The 11,174-nt window shown below is 42.7% G+C and overlaps 1 non-coding gene across 1 annotated transcript; it reads right to left on the reverse strand.

Annotated features, from left to right (window-relative positions):
- Nucleotides 1–2,878: 2,878 nt before the first annotated feature.
- Nucleotides 2,879–2,985, reverse strand: LOC142201695 (U6 spliceosomal RNA). The gene has a single exon (XR_012715604.1). It is a non-coding gene; the product is annotated as a U6 spliceosomal RNA (small nuclear RNA).
- Between the last annotated feature and the right edge of the window lie 8,189 nt (nt 2,986–11,174).

Below are 11,174 nucleotides of genomic sequence, written 5' to 3' on the forward strand. Positions count from 1 at the left end.
CAGAACACTTTATTCCATGCTCCATCATTGCTCCCTGTCTAACAACTCCTCCCCCTAAGCTCAGCTCCTCCTCCATTACTACCTCACTGTTGCTAGGCAGACAAAGCAGAATAAGTAAGCAAAACAGAACATACAGAACATACTTATAACAACATCACACATATGTACACGCAAACACATGTTGTATGTGTACAGGGGCCTATATGCAACCAGGGCTATATTAAGATAGGTGCAACTCATGTGCAAAGAGTGCTGTAGTCTCCCGTGTTTTAGAGGAATCTCAGATGGCCGGGTACTTGAGGATTGTGACCACCACACTTATCCCCTAAAGCCTCGTTCACACAGGGCATGGGACTGCGCATTTTGGTCCTGATTCTGAGAGCAGGAAGCTGCATAAGAATTGGACCAAAATGCGCCCACCACGACTGTCGTGTCTTCCGACAGTCACGGCTTCCCGCTCCAGACTAGGCTCAAATGAATGGGCCTAGTCTGGAGGGTGCTGTTGCGAGGCGGACGCCGGGGCTGACTCAGCCGCGGGATCCGCCTGAAAAAAGGACAGCTCGTTTCTTTTTTCCATGAGCCGCTCACGGGAAAAAGGAAGCTAGCGGTCTACATAGACCTCTATTGTGAGGGGGCGGATTCTGAGGTGGATTCGGCGTCAGAATCCACCCCCCTCTTGCCCCATGTGAATGAGCCCTAAGTGTCAGATCGCCATTTCATACCCATAGGCAGCAATTTACTGGAGCCAAGTCATTGAGGTCTATGGGAGAGTTTTGTAAACATGTTCTGTATACGGAAGGCAAATAGATAAGATGTCAGTAGAGGGATGTATTAATGGGTGTTAGGTGATGGCATGTATAGAGGTGATAGCTCATTTTGTAATCCCCTATAGAATTAGAAAGTGGTTGTATATTATTAGGGATAGTAGTCAGAGTGAAGATTACAGGATATAAATCTTTTTCATATATATATATATATATTATATATATATATATATATATATACAGTCCTATGAAAAAGTTTGGGCACCCCTATTAATCTTAATCATTTTTAGTTCTAAATATTTTGGTATTTGCAACAGCCATTTCAGTTTGATATATCTAATAACTGATGGACACAGTAATATTTCAGGATTGAAATGAGGTTTATTGTACTAACAGAAAATGCGCAATATGCGTTAAACCAAAATTTGACCGGTGCAAAAGTATGGGCACCTCAACAGAAAAGTGACATTAATATTTAGTAGATCCTCCTTTTGCAAAGATAACAGCCTCTAGTCGCTTCCTGTAGCTTTTAATCAGTTCCTGGATCCTGGATAAAGGTATTTTGGACAAACAATTCAAGTTCAGTTAAGTTAGATGGTCGCCGAGCATGGACAGCCCGCTTCAAATCATCCCACAGATGTTCAATGATATTCAGGTCTGGGGACTGGGATGGCCATTCCAGAACATTGTAATTGTTCCTCTGCATGAATGCCTGAGGATTTGGAGCGGTGTTTTGGATCATTGTCTTGCTGAAATATCCATCCCCGGCGTAACTTCAACTTCGTCACTGATTCTTGAACATTATTCTCAAGAATCTGCTGATACTGAGTGGAATCCATGCGACCCTCAACTTTAACAAGATTCCCGATGCCGGCATTGGCCACACAGCCCCAAAGCATGATGGAACCTCCACCAAATTTTACAGTGGGTAGCATGTGTTTTTCTTGGAATGCTGTTTCTTTTTGGACACCATGCATAACGCCTTTTTTTATAACCAAACAACTCAATTTTTGTTTCCAAAATGAAGCTGCCTTGTCCAAATGTGCTTTTTCATACCTCAGGCAACTCTATTTGTGGCATACGTGCAGAAACGGCTTCTTTCTCATCACTCTCCCATACAGCTTCTATTTGTGCAAAGTGTGCTGTATTGCTGACCGATGCACAGTGACACCATCTGCAGCAAGATGATGCTGCAGCTCTTTGGAGGTGGTCTGTGGATTGTCCTTGACTGTTCTCACCATTCTTCTTCTCTGCCTTTCTGATATTTTTCTTGGCCTGCCACTTCTGGGCTTAACAAGAACTGTCCCTGTGGTCTTCCATTTCCTTACTATGTTCCTCACAGTGGAAACTGACAGGTTAAATCTCTGAGACAACGTTTTGTATCCTTCCCCTGAACAACTATGTTGAACAATCTTTGTTTTCAGATCATTTGAGAGCGGGCTGTCCATGTTCGGCGACCATCAAACTTAACTGAACTTGAATTGTTTTGTAGAAAGAAATGGTCCAAAATACCTTCATCCAGGATCCAGGAACTGATTAAAAGCTACAGGAAGCGACTAGAGGCTGTTATCTTTGCAAAAGGAGGATCTACTAAATATTAATGTCACTTTTCTGTTGAGGTGCCCATATTTTTGCACCGGTCAAATTTTGGTTTAATGCATATTGCACATTTTCTGTTAGTACAATAAACCTCATTTCAATCCTGAAATATTACTGTGTCCATCAGTTATTAGATATATCAAACTGAAATGGCTGTTGCAAACACCAAAATATTTAGAACTAAAAATGATTAAGATTAATAGGGGTGCCCAAACTTTTTCATAGGACTATATATATATATATATATATATATATATATATATATATATATATTATATATATATATATATATATATATATATATATATATTATATATAATATATATATATATATATTATATTATATGGTGACATGAAAAATGTAAAAAAAAAAAATCATTCTTCAAAAATATGTTTAACATAAAACCTAGTGTAAAAGTATGTAATTTATGGTTACACATTCCCTTCAAAATTTCTGAACGACTAATGTATTTAAGGATTTAGGACTCCTGATGTATTTATTTTGTTTACTTATTTTTTATATGGACCGCTTCACAAATTTGCGTGTCAGCCTTGCATACGGGCCATGTTAACCTTCTCTGTATCGTTCCAATTTTGGCATATGTGCTGCCGAAGCGAGCACCTCCTGATGTATTTATGTCCTCTAAATCAATTCTCCAAATGTACTAAAATTCTGTTCTTTCTGCTCATTACCCTACACAGCCTTAAATGGAGGTTCCCATGAACAGAGCTATATCTAAATTTGTGCACAATTAAAACAAAATTTTTTTGCAAATAGAATTAAGTGAAAATTTTGCAGAATTTAAAAATTTTCTTCTTACCATCTTAGTGAGGACAGTTTTTGTCCTGATCAGTTGCCAATGGATATGACCATGAATACATGACCTCTCTACGGTCTGGGACCCAGCCATGATTCCCTTATTGTGTCTGGGTTATCAGGCAGAGACATGCACGAGAAAATAACCTGCAACAGTAGTTGAGTTTCTGACAAGTTTCAGACCATAGAAAGTTCCTGCATTCATGGTCATAACCATTGCCAACCTATCAAGACAAGAGACGGTCATCACTAAAGCGGTTAGAGGAAATCTTTAAAACTCTGCAAAATTTTTACTTATTTATATTTGTAAAAATGTTAATTTTGCAATTGTCTATACATTTTGATATCTTTATGTTTATGGGAAATCTTTTATATTAAAGGGGTTATCCAAGATTTTACTTGGATAGGTCATCAATATGACACCTCTGTACACTGTGTCATAGTTGAGCCTCCATTCAAGTGAGCCGAGATGCAAAAGGTGGCAGCATACAGAGCTATACACTGTGCTGATATCATCTGATCACTGTGGGTTCTCACTGTTGAACTCACACCAATCTCATATTGATTACCTATCCTATGCCATTAATATAATGGACAATCCCTTTAAATGCTGACAAATGAGATCTAAAGCATCGGAAAAGACAAAACAAATTTAACCAGACATACCATATATACTCGAGTATAAGCCTAATTTTTCAGCACATACTCGAGTCAGCTCAGATACAATGGACTCTCTCAGTCACCAGCATGACCTAACACTATATACACCAGGGGTGCCCAATACGTCGATCGCGATCTACCGGTCGATCGCAATGAACGTATGGGTCGATCGCGGCATGCAGCCCGGCATCCCCGCTGTCTGCTTTTTCACAGCGCAGGCTGAGAGTTATCTCTGGATAATGGCAAAAACATTTTTTTTTCAGGAGGGAAGGGGGGGGCTATGACCAGCCGCAATATCAATGTATAGAATCTCCCATAAAATATTGGGGGAAAAAAGCTTTAAAAAAATAAATAAATAAAAGTTCTAAATCACTCCTTACCCTAGAATACATACAAAAGTAGAAAATGACTGTGAAACACAAACACATTAGGTATCCCTGTGTCTACTGAATATAAGGTATCTGAAGTGCTCCTGTTCTGTCGGGAAGGGGTTAATAGGAGCACTGCAGATACCCTATATTCAGCCAGGCTGAATTCCAAGTGGGGGTAAACAAAAACAGTCCTCAAGCTCAGGGAAGGGGCAGACAGACAACCAAATCACCCCCTCCCTTTCCCCAGCACTCAGCATCTACTGCACCCAAAAACTCCGTCCATTTTAATTTTTGAAATTTTCCAGTAGCTGCTGCATTTCCCCCCCTCGGCTTATACTCGAGTCAATAAGTTTTTCCATTTTTTTTTTGTGGTAAAATTAGGGGCCTCAGCTTATATTCGGGTCGGCTTATACTCGGGTATATATGGTAATAAATAGTATAGCTTTGGTAAAACTAACCTGGAAGAAGACTTTGACATATTCTGGTATAGTAAACTAAACTTTAGACGCCTTTCCAAAGTCGAGAGGCTTCTCATGACTGTGTCATGGATAGACCCCGCCAGGTCTTAATACAGCACAGGCTGTTAATACTAGATAATGCCTTTACATTATACTGTATATGGTGTATATCAGGGGTGCTCACACTTTGTCAGCATGTGAGCTACTTCATAACATGACCAAGCCCTAAGATCTACTACCCACTTCTTGTGGGCGGGGCCGGGGCGAGCATGTGGGCGTAGCCGGGCTTGTCTGTGGGCGGGGCTGGGAATGTCGGCGGGGCCGAACGGATCGTGAGAGGTGGTCTCCCAGGCAGCCCCGCTTCTTCACAGCGCAGGCTGAGAGTTATCTCTGGACAATGTCAGGCTGGGGCTGCAGCAGCCCCGCCTGCCAGTGTCCGTAGATGACTCTCAGCCTGCGCTGTGAACAAGCAGCACCCCGACTCCCTCCATCCCTAAGAGCGCCCTGCAAGTGCTTGTTCACAGCGCAGGCTGAGAGTTATCTACAGACACTGGCAGGCAGGGTTGCTGCAGCCCCAGCCTGCCATTATCCAGAGATAACTCTCAGCCTGCGCTGTGAAAAAGCAGACAGCGGGGATGCCGGGCTGCATGCCGCGATCGACCCATACGTCCATTGCGATCGACCGGTAGATCGCGATCGACGTATTGGGCACCCCTGGTGTATATAGTGTTAGGTCATGCTGGTGACTGAGAGAGTCCATTGTATCTGAGCTTGGGAAAAAGATGTATTTTTATATCAGCATCCATTATCCCAAATAATGTATTGACTCCTGATGCATACCTGCAATACACAGTGATATACAGTCCTATGAAAAAGTTTGGGCACCCCTATTAATCTTAATCATTTTTAGTTCTAAATATTTTGGTGTTTGCAACAGCCATTTCAGTTTGATATATCTAATAACTGATGGACACAGTAATATTTCAGGATTGAAATGAGGTTTATTGTACTAACAGAAAATGCGCAATATGCATTAAACCAAAATTTGACCGGTGCAAAAATATGGGCACCTCAACAGAAAAGTGACATTAATATTTAGTAGATCCTCCTTTTGCAAAGATAACAGCCTCTAGTCGCTTCCTGTAGCTTTTAATCAGTTCCTGGATCCTGGATGAAGGTATTTTGGACCATTTCTTTCTACAAAACAATTCAAGTTCAGTTAAGTTTGATGGTCGCCGAACATGGACAGCCCGCTCTCAAATGATCTGAAAACAAAGATTGTTCAACATAGTTGTTCAGGGGAAGGATACAAAACGTTGTCTCAGAGATTTAACCTGTCAGTTTCCACTGTGAGGAACATAGTAAGGAAATGGAAGACCACAGGGACAGTTCTTGTTAGGTCCAGAAGTGGCAGGCCAAGAAAAATATCAGAAAGGCAGAGAAGAAGAATGGTGAGAACAGTCAAGGACAATCCACAGACCACCTCCAAAGAGCTGCAGCATCATCTTGCTGCAGATGGTGTCACTGTGCATCGGTCAACGATACAGCGCACTTTGCACAAATAGAAGCTGTATGGGAGAGTGATGAGAAAGAAGCCGTTTCTGCACGTACGCCACAAATAGAGTTGCCTGAGGTATGAAAAAGCACATTTGGACAAGGCAGCTTCATTTTGGAAACAAAAATTGAGTTGTTTGGTTATAAAAAAAGGCGTTATGCATGGCGTCCAAAAAGAAACAGCATTCCAAGAAAAACACATGCTACCCACTGTAAAATTTGGTGGAGGTTCCATCATGCTTTGGGGCTGTGTGGCCAATGCCGGCATCGGGAATCTTGTTAAAGTTGAGGGTCGCATGGATTCCACTCAGTATCAGTAGATTCAGCAGATTCTTGAGAATAATGTTCAAGAATCAGTGACGAAGTTGAAGTTACGCCGGGGATGGATATTTCAGCAAGACAATGATCCAAAACACCGCTCCAAATCCTCAGGCATTCATGCAGAGGAACAATTACAATGATACCTGAATATCATTGAACATCTGTGGGATGATTTGAAGTGGGCTGTCCATGCTCGGCGACCATCTAACTTAACTGAACTTGAATTGTTTGTCCAAAATACCTTTATCCAGGATCCAGGAACTGATTAAAAGCTACAGGAAGCGACTAGAGGCTGTTATCTTTGCAAAAGGAGGATCTACTAAATATTAATGTCACTTTTCTGTTGAGGTGCCCATACTTTTGCACCGGTCAAATTTTGGTTTAATGCATATTGCACATTTTCTGTTAGTACAATAAACCTCATTTCAATCCTGAAATATTAGTGTCCATCAGTTATTAGATATATCAAACTGAAATGGCTGTTGCAAATACCAAAATATTTAGAACTAAAAATGATTAAGATTAATAGGGGTGCCCAAACTTTTTCATAGGACTGTATGTCTCAAAAGTGATACTTCTAATGGAAACTTTTCTGGAGACAAAAATCATGTCAATGTAATGTTATACGTGTGCCTGTAGTACGCGGCAATGATCAAGAGTAGCCATGCTGTCAATCCACTCCACTATCCCCAAGGTAAGAGCATTGTAAAGCAAGAATCATGTGGAATTGTCTTTGATGCCAGTATACTGTACAAACCCCGTCCCATCGTCTTTAAGCTATGGAGAAATACAGAGACAAATATAGAAATTCTTATATATATATACATGGAGTTCAGTCTGCTTGTTCCTGGTCATAACTGTAGAAAAGTGGAATAAAGTTGTTCATAACCCCATCTGTAACCACAACCCTAGCCATAACCCTATTCATAAACATTACCCTATCTGTAACCATATCCCTATCCATAACCATAATCCTATCCGTAAACCTAACTCTAGCCATAACTTAATATGTAACCATAACCCTTTCTGTAGCCATAATTCTATCTTCAACCATAACCCTATTCTTCTTATATTGTAACAATTTTATGTCATTCTCTTGTGAAACATTGTAGGGCATGGTTCTTAAAGGGAGCCCATCACATGAAAAATACTGTCCAGTCTGCAGGCAGTATGTTATATAGCAGGAGGAGCTGAGCAGATTAATGTATAGTTATATGGAAAAAGATTCAGTATAACCTGTCATTTATCCATTGAAATTTCTATTCTTTCTATGAGCAGAAGTCCAGTAGGCGGAGCTATCATTGATTGACAGCTATCTCTGCATGCACAGTTGTAGAGTGGAGGCTGGCAGTCACTGATAGCGCCACCTCCTGGACGTTTCAAAATAGAAAGAGCAGAGATTCCAATGGATAAATGACAAGTTACACTGAATCTTCTCCCACAAATCTATATATCAATCTGCTCCTCTCCTCCTTCTCTATAACATGCCACCAGCAGACTGGACTGCATTTTTTCACATGGCAGGCTCCCTTTAAGAGCATGTCACATATTAGCAAACCTCAGAGGCTGACACATGACAGATTTGTATATGGAATAGCCCTTTGATATTAGTAGGTTCTTGCCTTACAGATATCCGTAGATAATGGAGTATACTTCATTGGTAAGGTTCACGTCTGCGCCGATCTCTCAGTCGTTTGGGACTTTTCTCTAGTTTTTAGTCTCCGGGACAGAAGTGAACTTAGCCTTTATCAGTCTTCTGTGTCCTTATAGGGTCCTGGAGGGGCTGTGCAGAATACACAACCCTCTTGTTACCCTGAGGTTACTAGTTTTTGTTTTCTCCTCGGGCTGGCATTCTGGTTTACTTTGTTCCAGGGAACATTTTGTATTTTGTTAGAATTGTTTTTTTCACGAGAATAGAAACAAAGAAGAGTCCAAAGGAACATTCTGCAGCGAGATGACAGTTTGCAGAACCAGTGAAAATGATGATGGTACTTACACGGTATGAGCCCTGGCATTGTCTCTGGAAATTACAGCAAAGCTTTTAAAGAGCAGAGAAGATCCGTTTGTTTATCCATCCATTCTAATCTATGCAGTCAGCTGCACAAGCCTCGGATACTATTCACCATGCAGCTGGTAGCAACCACAACTTTACAAACAAGTGCCAAGTAGCACATGGGGCACACAAGAGCGAGCCACTCTACAAATTCTTCGAGCAGGGTTGTATAATTGGTCCGCGCTGAGCCGGGAATTTGTCATGAACCTGTTTATATTAATTGTGAATTACACAGATTTATGACTTGACAAGTTCTCTCCATGCTCGAAGCCGAAACGTAATTACCAAGGAAATTAACTCTTTTCTGTTCAGTCCGACAGTGGCCCAGATTTACTATCGTTGACTAGTCATTGGCACAGACATAGCACATCTTGTATGGGCTAAAATCTTTCAAAATGCTAGACATGTGGGTGTGGGTCTCAGGAGAAAGGGGCATGGATTGTGCCAAAATAGTGACGAAAAGTTTTGTCTCAAAGTAGGTCAACTAAAAAGGGGTATAAATATAGACGAGCAGTGGCGTAACTAGGAATGGCGGGGCCCCGTGGCGAACTTTTGACATGGGCCCCCCCCCCATCCCAACTGATGCCGAAGACCTCGACCGACCCCCTCCTCTGCACTCTATTATGTCCCTTACTGGCCCCTGCACACAGTATTAACCCCAATAGTGGCCCCTGCACACAGTATTAACCCCAATAGTGGCCCCTGCACACAGTATTAACCCCAATAGTGGCCCCTGCACACAGTATTAACCCCAATAGTGGCCCCTGCACACAGTATTAACCCCAATAGTGGCCCCTGCACACAGTATTAACTCCAATAGTGGCCCCTGCACACAGTATTAACCCCAATAGTGGCCCCTGCACACAGTATTAACCCCAATAGTGGCCCCTGCACACAGTATTAACCACAATAGTGGCCCCTGCACACAGTATTATGTCCCATAGTGGCCCCTGTACACAGTATTATGCCCCATAGTGGCCCCTGCACACAGTATTATGTCCCATAGTGGCCCCTGCACACAGTATTATGTCCCATAGTGGCCCCTGTACACAGTATTATGCCCCATAGTGGCCCCTGCACACAGTATTATGTCCCATAGTGCCCCCTGCACACAGTATTATCCCCCATAGTGGCTCCTGCACACAGTATTAACCCCAATAGTGTCCCTCTGTGGACACCCATAAACAATTATTATACTCTGGGGTCTTTTCAGACCCCAGAGTATAATAATCAGAGACCCGGGGAATAAAAACATTAAAAAAAAAAACCCACTGTTGCTTCTTACCTGTTCCCCGGCTCCTGTGCTGTGCTGTCCTCCTGTGCTGACCAGCGCTCGCGTCCTTCGTTAATGACGTCGGACGTCACATGACCCGGGAAGCATGCCGGGTTCATGTGACGTCAGAGACGTCAGACAACAGTAGGACGGAGGCCTGGCAGGATTGCGGAGAGGTAAGTAACAGTTTTTTATGTTCATTACCTCTCCCGATCCGCCGGTCATTATACTCGGGGGTCTGCAAAGACCCCCGAGTATAATGATAGCCCCTGTGGGGCCCGCGGTGTCACTTGCCGATCCCGGCCCAGCCAGGATCGGCAAGTGAATAGGGCCCGTAACAGCCTATTTTTTTAAAAAAACGCAGCGGTAGCGGCTGTCACCGGGCCCCCTAATGGCCCGGGCCCTGTGGCAGCTGCTACTGCTGCTACCATGGTAGTTACGCCACTGTAGACGAGACAGTCTAAAGATACGCCAGATTTATCATCCAGCCCCTGTCAGAAATCTGGCGTATTGTCAGATTGCCTAAATTTACACTATTAGTAAATCTGGATCTGTGTCAGGCTCACACCGACGTCCATAATTCCAACCAATAATTAAAATGGCAGTTTGTGCCAATAAAGGTGTAAACGACCTATATTATAATGTATGGCAGTGCTGCTGAGGGGGCCAAGAGCATGAAAAAACTATACTCACCTCTCCCTGGTCCTCCGCTTCCAGTGGCAAAGTCTGGTCTGTAATTTACGGCCCCCGGATGATGTCAGCAGTGACATCCCATTTGTCAAAATGCGTTCAATTCGGGTCATAAACTTACAGCACGAGAAAAGTTTGGGGGTGCTGTTTTCAGGTATGGGGGAGCCATGTTGGTAAGTAATCTTTTACATAGTATTTTAGGTTTTGGGGCCATAATCGGGGTGAGAGGTTCCCTTTCAAAACTAAGCCCACTGCCCACAATTTACAGGTTGCAGGGGAAAGGTAGAAAGGATAAAGAATGCCTGTGTGAATAGGGTTAGGTTTTCTTTTTATGTTCGTAGTAGGGCATTGCTAGCCAAAGGGGGCACATGAGTAGGTATTACTACAGAGAGGGGTAGGCATTATTAGCAAGTGGGGCCACATGAGATGGCATTACTAGAAAGAGGTGGCACCTGAAGGCGCATTACTAGAGAGAGGGCACATGAGGAAGCATTATTAGCAAGTGGGGCCACATGAGAGGGCACACAAAAGGGCATTATTAATTAGGGGGCACATAAAGGGGCTTAACTAGTGATTAAGGGCATATGAGGAGTCATTATTGGTGAGTGGGTGCA

This window comes from Leptodactylus fuscus, chromosome 4 (assembly GCF_031893055.1).
Source record: "Leptodactylus fuscus isolate aLepFus1 chromosome 4, aLepFus1.hap2, whole genome shotgun sequence".
Taxonomy (NCBI): domain Eukaryota; kingdom Metazoa; phylum Chordata; class Amphibia; order Anura; family Leptodactylidae; genus Leptodactylus; species Leptodactylus fuscus.